This window comes from Pituophis catenifer, unplaced genomic scaffold, assembly GCF_029215685.1.
Source record: "Pituophis catenifer annectens isolate HBS135680 unplaced genomic scaffold, rPitCat1.0.hap2 SCAF_2, whole genome shotgun sequence".
In the NCBI taxonomy this organism is placed as follows: Eukaryota; Metazoa; Chordata; class Lepidosauria; order Squamata; family Colubridae; genus Pituophis; species Pituophis catenifer.
In genome coordinates, this window is record NW_027256882.1 from 46,709,160 (window position 1) to 46,718,692 (window position 9,533).

At 42.3% G+C, this 9,533-nt stretch overlaps 1 protein-coding gene across 1 annotated transcript in view; it reads right to left on the reverse strand.

The window, feature by feature from the left end:
- Positions 1-5,909: 5,909 nt before the first annotated feature.
- The window catches only part of FHIT (fragile histidine triad diadenosine triphosphatase), a 1,060,604-nt gene continuing 1,056,980 nt past the window's right edge, over positions 5,910-9,533 (reverse strand). The window contains exon 7 of the mRNA XM_070933525.1: positions 5,910-6,081. The gene's annotated coding sequence lies outside the window, so the exon portion shown is untranslated. The remainder of the gene's footprint in view (positions 6,082-9,533) is intronic.

Here is a 9,533-nt window from a genome sequence, read left to right on the forward strand (position 1 = left end):
AGATTTCACAAATGGCTTGCCATTGCCTGTTTTCTAGGGCTGAGAAGGAGTGACTGGCCCAAGGTCACATAGCTGTATTTGTTCAGGCAAACATTATCCTAGGACAGGGGTGTCAAACTCAAGGTGTGGGGGCCAGAAGCGACCCGTGGGGTGCTTATATCTGACCTGCAGGGCTGTCCTGGAAATAGCGACGGACTGGCCCGTCCTCTGCCCCTGCCAGCAAAAATGGAGCTCACAAGGGCCGTGCATGCCCCCCCCCCAAGCTCCATTTTTGCTGGCAAAGTGTTGCAAGTCATCCCAGTTGAAAACAGATCTCACAAGGGCCATATGTGCCCCACCTGAGCTCCATTTTTGTTGGCAGAAGGTTTCAGGAGGTCATCCCAGGTAAAAACGGAACTCATGAGGGCCATGTGTGCCTCCCCCACAAGCTCCATATTTGCTGGCAGAGGGTTGTAGGAGGCTGTCACAGCCGAAAATGGGACTCAGGAGCCCGTTATTGCTGGCAGAGCACTTGGGCCACCATGAGCCCCCCCCGATACAAGTGACATCCTGCTGGCCACACCCACCCTAGCCACACCCACACCAGCCACCCGAAGTCACACAACCCTGATACAGCCCTCAATGAAATCGAGCTTGACACCCCTGTCCTAGGAGCAAAATTCTACCCAATAAAAGTCTGAAATATTGGTTTGCATTTTTCTATATTGACATGCCTTTTTCGTTATATTATAGATAAATGTCATTTTATTGTGATCGCTCCTTATTGCTGTTTTTCTTTGTGCTGCTTTTGGGATGTTTTTAGAGGAAGCGAGTGTCCCTGCTGAAAAGCTTCCTGTAAGGACTGGGGATACTTTCTGTAATTCTAAGTGGGTAGGAACAGCTGAACACTAAGAAAAGACACCTTGCATAGATGAAAGAGGACAAGGAAGGATCCACTGTGTGAATCAATTTCATATTTGTGCACATTTGAAGGCATTTTAATATCCCCGAGATAGCATTTTCTTTTTTTTAAAAAAAATGCAGTAAACAAATGCTATTTTAACAATAATTAAAAATCTGATTATTCAAAGGAACAAAACCCTAATTTCAGAAGGTTTCTCTTCCCTGCAACTTCATCTCTGACTCTTTTCTTTTATCTATCAGCTAGTGAGGCCAGGAGGAGAGGGAAGCAGGGGTGAAATCCAGCAGGTTCTGACAGGTTCTGGAGAACCGGTAGCGGAAATTTTGAGTAGTTTGGAGAACCGGCAAATGCCATCTCTGGCTGGCCCCAGAGTGGGTTGGGAATGGAGATTTTGCAATATCCTTCCCCCAGGAGTGGGGAGGGAATGGGGATTTTGCAGTATCCTTCCCCAGCCACACCCACAAAGCCACACCCACCAAGCCACACACCACACCACGCCCACCAAGCCACGCCCACAGAACTGGTAGTAAAAAAATTTGGATTTCACCACTGGACGGAAGGTCTGTAGCCAAGCTGATTCTCTCTCTCTCTCTTATTTGAGAGTCAGTCAGTTGGTACTTTGAGAGACCCCCATGATAAATTTTGAGGTATTCTGCCCAGGGTTTTCTATATTTAATATAAAGCCATTGAAATGAGAGAAGATCAGAAAACTGAAGTGATCAACTTTTGAAAATCCTTCCAGAAAGCTGCTTGGTTTTCCCCGCAAGTTCTATCATCTAACATCTATCTCTCTATCTATCATCGATCTATTATCTTCCTTCTTTCCTTCTTTCTCTCTCTCTTTCTCTCTTTCTCTCTCTCTCTTTCTTTCCTTCCTTCCCTTCCTCCTCCCTCCCTCCCTTCCATCCACAGGGAAAGCCAATTTTGGCAGTGGGGGAGTGAACAAAGGATGAAACAGAGTTGTGGTGTCATGATGCAAATTCCATTCCTTTTATACACAAATCATAACATCATATGCACATATGGAAAAAGTTTGTGTCCCAATAGGATTTCCTGCCTGAGCAGGGGGTTGGACTGGAAGACCTCTAAGGCCCCTTCCAACTCTGTCATTCTGTTCTATTCTATTTAACACTTTGATGAAAATCTGTCCATATTCCGCAATCTGTTTATCATTTGACTATCTAATATCATCTATCTATATCTATCATCTATCTGTTTGTCTGTCTGTCTATTGGTGGTGAGGCCCCTCCTCAAGAATCCTTCCCTGGACCCGGCTGTATTAGCAAACTATCATCCAGTCTCCAACTTTCGCTTTGTTGCGAAGGTTGTTGAGAGTGTGGTGGTGTGACAACTTCCCCAGTACCTGGATGAAGCTGTCTATCTGGATCCGTTCCAGTCGGGCTTCAGGGCAGGGTACAGCATAGAAACAGCATTGGTCGCATTGGTTGATGATCTCTGGAGGGCTCGGGACAGGGGCTGTTCCTCTGTCCTAGTCCTATTAGACCTCTCAGCGGCTTTTGATACTGTCGACCATGGTATCATGCTGCACCGATTGGAGGGGTTGGGAGTGGGGGGCACCGTGGTGCGGTGGTTCTCCTCCTTCCTCTCTGACCGTACACAGTTTGTGTTGGCAGGGGGACAGAGGTCGACCTCGAGGTGCCTTGTTTGTGGGGCACAAGGGTCGGTCCTCTTGCCCCTTCTGTTCAACATTTATGTGAAGCTGCTGGGTGAGATCATCCGTGGTTTTGGGGTGAAGTTCCATCAGTATGCTGATGATACTCAGCTATACATCTCCACCCCGGACCACCCCAATGATGCCCTTGACATGATGTCCCAATGCCTGGAGGCCATGCGGATCTGGATGGGGAGAAACAAGCTTAGACTCAACCTTTCCAAGACCGAGTGGCTGTGGTTTCCGGCATCCCAGTACAGCCAGCTGGCTCCATCGCTGATTATTGGGGGTGAGATCTTGACCCCCTCAGAGAGGGCTCGCAACTTGGGGGTTCTTCTGGATGCATGGCTGCCTTTAGAAGATCATATGACGGCTGTGGCCAGGGGAGCTTTTTATCAGGTTCGCCTGATCCACCAGTTGCATCCCTTTCTGGACCGGGATGCCTTGCGCACGGTCACTCATGCCCTCGTCCCGTCCCGTCTGGACTACTGTAACGCTCTCTACATGGGGCTCCCCTTGAAGAGCACTCAGAGGCTCCAACTGGTCCAGAATGTGGCCACACAGGTGATTATGGGGGCGACTCGGCGCACCCATGTAACACCTCTCCTGCGCGAGCTGCACTGGCTCCCGGTGGTCTTCCGGATGTGATTCAAGATGTTGGTTACCACCTTTAAAGCGCTCCATGGCTTAGGACCTGGGTATGTACGAGATCGCCTTCTGCCACCGATAGCCTCCCACCAGCCAATACGCTCCCACAGAAAGGAACTCCTTAGGGTGCCGTCGGCCAAACAATGTTGACTGGTGACACCCAGGGGGAGATCCTTCTCTGTGGGGGCATCTGCCCTCTGGAATGAACTGCCCCCGGAGTTTCGCATGATCCCCGACCTACGTACCTTTCGCCGTGCCCTTAAGACTCTTTTGTTTCAACAGGCCGGGCTGGCTTAGAAAATGAATTTTAATTGGGTGTTTGTAGTTTTTAATATAAGGGCCAAATTTTTAATATATTTTAAACTGTTTTTAAATTTTGTGGGTATATGTTGTTTTAATATGGCTCTACACCGCCCTGAGTCCTTCGGGAGAAGGGCGGTATAAAAATTTAATTAATTAATTAATTAATTAATTAATAATAATAATAATAATAATAATAATAATAATAATAATAATAATAATAATATCTATCTATCTATCTATCTATCTATCTATCTATCTATCTATCATCTATCTATCTATCTATCTCTATCATTATTGTCATCATCTTTCTCTTTCTCTCCATCCATGGCTTATAAAGATTTCAGTTTCTGAAAGTTTATGCTTCTCCTATAATGCCTTTGCTGTATCTTCAACTTTTTTTTTTTTAAAAAAAATGCAGACTTCATCAAATTCTCTTTTTCTTTGTTTATTTCAATTAGAAGGATGGAATGGAAAGCAAATCAACAAAGTTTGCAATCACAGTTGGAAAACGCCAGCTGTGATGTTGTAAGGTGGCTCATCTCTGACCTCAAGTATATTGCTTTTCTGTTTGTTTAATATGGCAAGAATCTGTATATCCGTAAGTCAATGCTTGTATATGATTACCTGATGATACCTTTTAATGCCATTAGACCTGCATGGATATTCTCTCATTTTGATTTTCAAGGAAAAGTAATACTTGAATGCCTTGGTAGTACAGTGGTTTAATGCACCCTGTAATTAACACAGCTGCCTGCAATTTCTGCAGGTTCGAATCTTACCAGGCTCAAGGTTGACTCAGCCTTCCATCCTTTCTAAGGTAGGTTAAATGAGGACCCAGTTTGTGGGGGCAATAAGCTGACTTTGTATAAATATACAAAAGTATGAAGGCTATTGCTTAACGCATTGTAAGCCGCCCTGAGTCTCCGGAGAAGGGCGGCATATAAATCAAATAAAAAAAAAATGCAGTGCTTCCATTACAGTAGTTTTTGAAAATTGCTACGTTGTAAAACTGTTTCCCAACTTTGGTCAGTATCATTTCTGCTTTAGCACTGTCCCCTCCCCCATACATTTTGCGTTGTTTTCTGGGTTTTCTCCAGGATTTTAAAATTCTGAATTATCATTTCTGAAATGGGATGAAATTCTCCACTAATTTCAGTTCCAAATATTATACAAATTGCCTTACTTTTGACTTCTTTCTCCTTTTTACAATTGATGCACAAACCTTCGTATATTAAATCAGGAAATACAGCTTGATGTGGTTGTGTGACTAGCTGAATCAGCATTTTGTGTTGTGGCATGTTACTTTTGTCACACAGGAAGGGAGATTTGTGTCATTTACCATACTTTTCAGAGAATAAGACACACTTCCCCCCCCAAAAAAAAAGTGGGTGAAAATTGTGGTGTGTCTTACACACTGAATGTTGCCGAAGCTCCAAGCACCCCCCGGCCACCACCCTTCGGCCATTTTTGGCCTCTGCATGTCGTGTTTTCGGCCTCCGCATACCCCATTTTAGACCCGTTCCAGGTTGCGGGGATTGCCACAGAACATCATCGCGAATCTCTGCCGCCTGGAACTGGCCGAAAATGCAACGTGCGGAGTTGGCAATTGGCAGCAATGTGCTGTGGTGATCCCCGCAGCCTGGAACGGGTCTAAAACAGAGCATGCAAAGGCCAAAAACACGAACCGCGGAGGCCATAAACGTAATGTGCTCTGGTGATCCCCGCAGCGTGGAACAGCTGATTGGCAGTATTCCAGGAGGCCGATCGAACTGCCAATCAGCTGTTTGTGCTAAATCAGGCTGCGACAATGTGCTGAAGCTAACCAGGCTGTTTGCTGTTTGCAGGAAGAACGCCAGCCAGATGAATATGGATGGATGCTGGTAGGCAGAGGCAGAATTTTTTTTCTTGTTTTCCTCCCCAAAAACTAATGTGTGTTTTATACTCTGGAGCATCTTATACTTTGAAAAGAAAATGAACCAACTTTATACTGGAATTAAAAAACAACAACAACAGTGTACAAAGTCAAGGGCTCTCAGTGTAGTGTCTACGTCACTAATGGTCTCACAAAACCCTCCCTCAGAACTGAATCATTTGCCTTTTAAAATTGAGGTAGGGATGAGACCTTTCTACCAATCCAGTAAAGTTTTCTGGAGCTACTTGTTTGTGGTTCCAGGCTCCATTACAAAAGCAAGCATAAAAAAAAAATACTACTTACATTGTTAAAGAACAAACTATCCAATGAGTAACATCAATAAAATATTTTCACAACATATTTATTATCTAAAATTTTAGTGTTTACTTTTGGTTTGAGATGTTACAACTCAGGAATATTTATTCACACACACATCCCAAATTCAAATATCTCTAATGAAACCAAAGCTAAGAAGCCTCTTAACTTAAGTAAAACCCTGACTGATAAAACATTCTTTGTTTTATCCAGTATCTTTACTGAACGTGTTGTCATCCTCCATCATTTCAATTCTAGTTTAGCTGGGAACAAAAGAGGCTCTTCTCCACTTCTCCCGCTTCAGAACTAATTGAAAAGATTGTGTTGCTCCTGAAAAAGATTGAATATAAAATCAGATATTTTGTTAAATACAATAACATTTTGTCCCATATGTAAATAAGGCAAAAATTATAAGATTAAGCAATCAGTAGTCATTAGCATTTTCCAAGATAGAATTTTTGATTGTAATAGAGGAAATGCAATATGCAGAGCTGAAAATCACAATTAAATCTTTGGGCATTATCTATTTATAGAAGTCACCATAATAGTATGCATGTCATCCAGATGTGTCATGCCTATGTGACAGTATAATAACTTGGCTCAGTCCTTCTCTCTCAGCCCTACTCACCTCACAGAGCGGCAATTATCATGACAAATATAATTACAATACTGGGGATCCAGACTAGCACCATAAGTTGCTTAACTTTATGATGTCCATGTTACTTTTTATTTACTAAATCTATTTAGTTAGTTGTTGTTGTTTTTTTTGCTCCCCCATCGCACTGATATGACAATTCTAGGCAGCTTAAAATATAACAATAAAAAATAAGAGTAATACAAAGCAATTAAAATTAGGAAAATTAAATAGAACACTAAAAAAGAGAAGAGGATGGGTGCCATGGGGGAAGAGATTTTCTGCCCCAAGAGCCACCCACAACATGGTATGCCCCTAGTGGGCTCTCAGGCCACCCAGCAGTTTTCAGACTCTTCTAGAAGGCCAGGAGTGTCAGAGTAGATCTTACTACCAGTGAGGAGATAGCTGGTGGCTACAGCAGAAAAGTCTCTTGTCTTGGACTTCTCCACCCAAAATTCTTTAGCAGACAGGATCTAAAGTAGGCCTCTTCTGCTGGAGCAAGTGAGCAGACTTGCTAAGGAGCTAAGAAGACAATTCCTTAGATATCTTATATCTATAAAGAGTATCTGGAGCCGTGGTGGTACAGTGGTTAGAATGCAGTATTGTAGGCTAATTCACTGTTCATTGCCAGGATTTCTATTCTGACCGGCTCAAGTTTGACTCAGCCTTCCATCCTTCCGAGGTCGGTAAAATGAGGACCCAGCTCGTTGGGGGCAATATGTTGACTCTGTAAACCACTTAGACAGGGCTATAAGGCACTAAAGAGGTATATAAATCTTAGTGCTGTTGCTAACTGACCAGGAAGAAAGTTTCCACTGCTTGTGGAAATCTTATAGAAGTACTGGGTCACAAACATTCCATAAAAAGAGTTTAAATATATGACAATCATTATCAAATATGTTATAAGATCTGTGGTGCAATTGCCTCTCTTTGCAATTGATTTTCCCTCATTAAAGCATAGCTCTCCCCGATCCTATCTGAAGTAGTTTTCTGAATATTTCTAATATGTATTCAGATTACTTGCATACGGATGACTTTTACCTTTTAAATTATATGGGAGTGACTGATTAAGAACAAGATAATGAAATTGTACTCAATAGATATATCAACCAGGAGTGTGGTCACGATGAAAAACAGAACATTTATTTTGGTGATGATGATTAAGAAAGGAATATAAAATAACTCTATGCATATTGTCATAATATAAATCTAGGTTACAATTGTACTTGGTTCCACGTTCCAATTTGTAGTTTTGGGTTTATCATGTTTCTAGCGGACCGGGAGATTCTTAGTACCCCCTTATGTCTTCTGCAGTCATGGCATAAGCCTAAAACTGAAAATCAGGCTTGTCAGATGTTACATCTTTTCTATCCTGCTCTATGGAGTAGAGAGTTGGTCTCTGACAGAAAACCACTTGAAGAAACTAGAAGCATTTGAAATGTGAATTTACAGATGACTGTTATGTATAAGATGGGTTAACAAAATCACAAATGAGGAGGTGATAAGCTGCCTGGGAAAGCAAAGGGAAATAATCAAAGCCATTAAAAAGCTAAAGTTAAAATAGTTTGGACATGTGATGCGACACCCAGAAAAATATGGCATCCTCCACTTAATCCTCCAGGGAAAGATTGAAGGCAAATGAGGTCCAGGCAGAAGAAGAACATCATGGCTTCAAAACCTAAGGGACTGGTTTGGACAAAACTCAGCAGCACTTTTTCATAAGGCTGTTGACAAAAATAGGATTGCCAACATGATCGCCAACATCCGATAATGGATATGGAAGAAGAAGAAGAAGAAGGAGGAGGAGGAGGAGGAGGAGAAGGAGAAGGAGAAGGAGAAGGAGAAGAAGAAGAAGAAGAAGAAGAAGAAGAAGAAGAAGAAGAAGAAGAAGAAGAAGAAGAAGAAGAAGAGGAGGAGGAGGAGGAGGAGGAGGAGGAGGAGGAGGAGGAGGAGGAGGAGGAGGAGGAGGGAGGAGGAGGAGGAGGAGGAGGAGGAGGAGGAGGAGGAGGAGGAGGAAGGAGGAGGAGGAATTGTACTTGGAAAAGTATGAGGGAGAGAGCAAGGGAAATCAGCAGTGGGGGACAAAGAATTTAAAAACAAATCCTGATCAGAAAATACCGTGAACTTATTTGGGCAGGAAGCAGTCTGGAAAGGATGGTTCAAAGACAAATAGGTTCACGCTGGGAAATAAGAAGCATGATTGGCATATATCCTATCTGTGGCAGAACTATATATATATATATATATATATATATATATATATATATATATATATATATATATATATATATATATAAATATATATATATATATATATATATATATATATATCAATTTTCTTACTTCTTCGTAGGGTCTATGTGTGTTTTTCTTCTAGCCAGGTTTTCCCTACGTAGCCAAGGTTTTTTTTTTTTTTTTTTTTTTGTAGCTCCAGCTCAGTAGAATCTCATCTACTCGGTTCTGGGCTTTTTTCTTTTCTAACACCTAGCAAGCTCTCACTGCTAGGTGGGAGACCTAAATAGATCCATTTCTAGCTCGTTAGCTTTCGTCAGTAGGCCACACCCATCTCCTCCCTGTAAAGGCATAGTATCAATTTTCTTACTTCTTCGTAGGGTCTATGTGTGTTTTTCTTCTAGCCAGGTTTTCCCTACGTAGCCAAGGTTTTTTTTTTTTTTTTTTTTTTTTTTTTTTTTGTAGCTCCAGCTCAGTAGAATCTCATCTACTCGGTTCTGGGCTTTTTTCTTTTCTAACACCTAGCAAGCTCTCACTGCTAGGTGGGAGACCTAAATAGATCCATTTCTAGCTCGTTAGCTTTCGTCAGTAGGCCACACCCATCTCCTCCCTGTAAAGGCATAGTATCAATTTTCTTACTTCTTCGTAGGGTCTATGTGTGTTTTTCTTCTAGCCAGGTTTTCCCTACGTAGCCAAGTGTTTTTTTTTTTTTTTTTTTTTTGTAGCTCCAGCTCAGTAGAATCTCATCTACTCGGTTCTGGGCTTTTTTCTTTTCTAACACCTAGCAAGCTCTCACTGCTAGGTGGGAGACCTAAATAGATCCATTTCTAGCTCGTTAGCTTTCGTCAGTAGGCCACACCCATCTCCTCCCTGTAAAGGCATAGTATCAATTTTCTTACTTCTTCGTAGGGTCTAT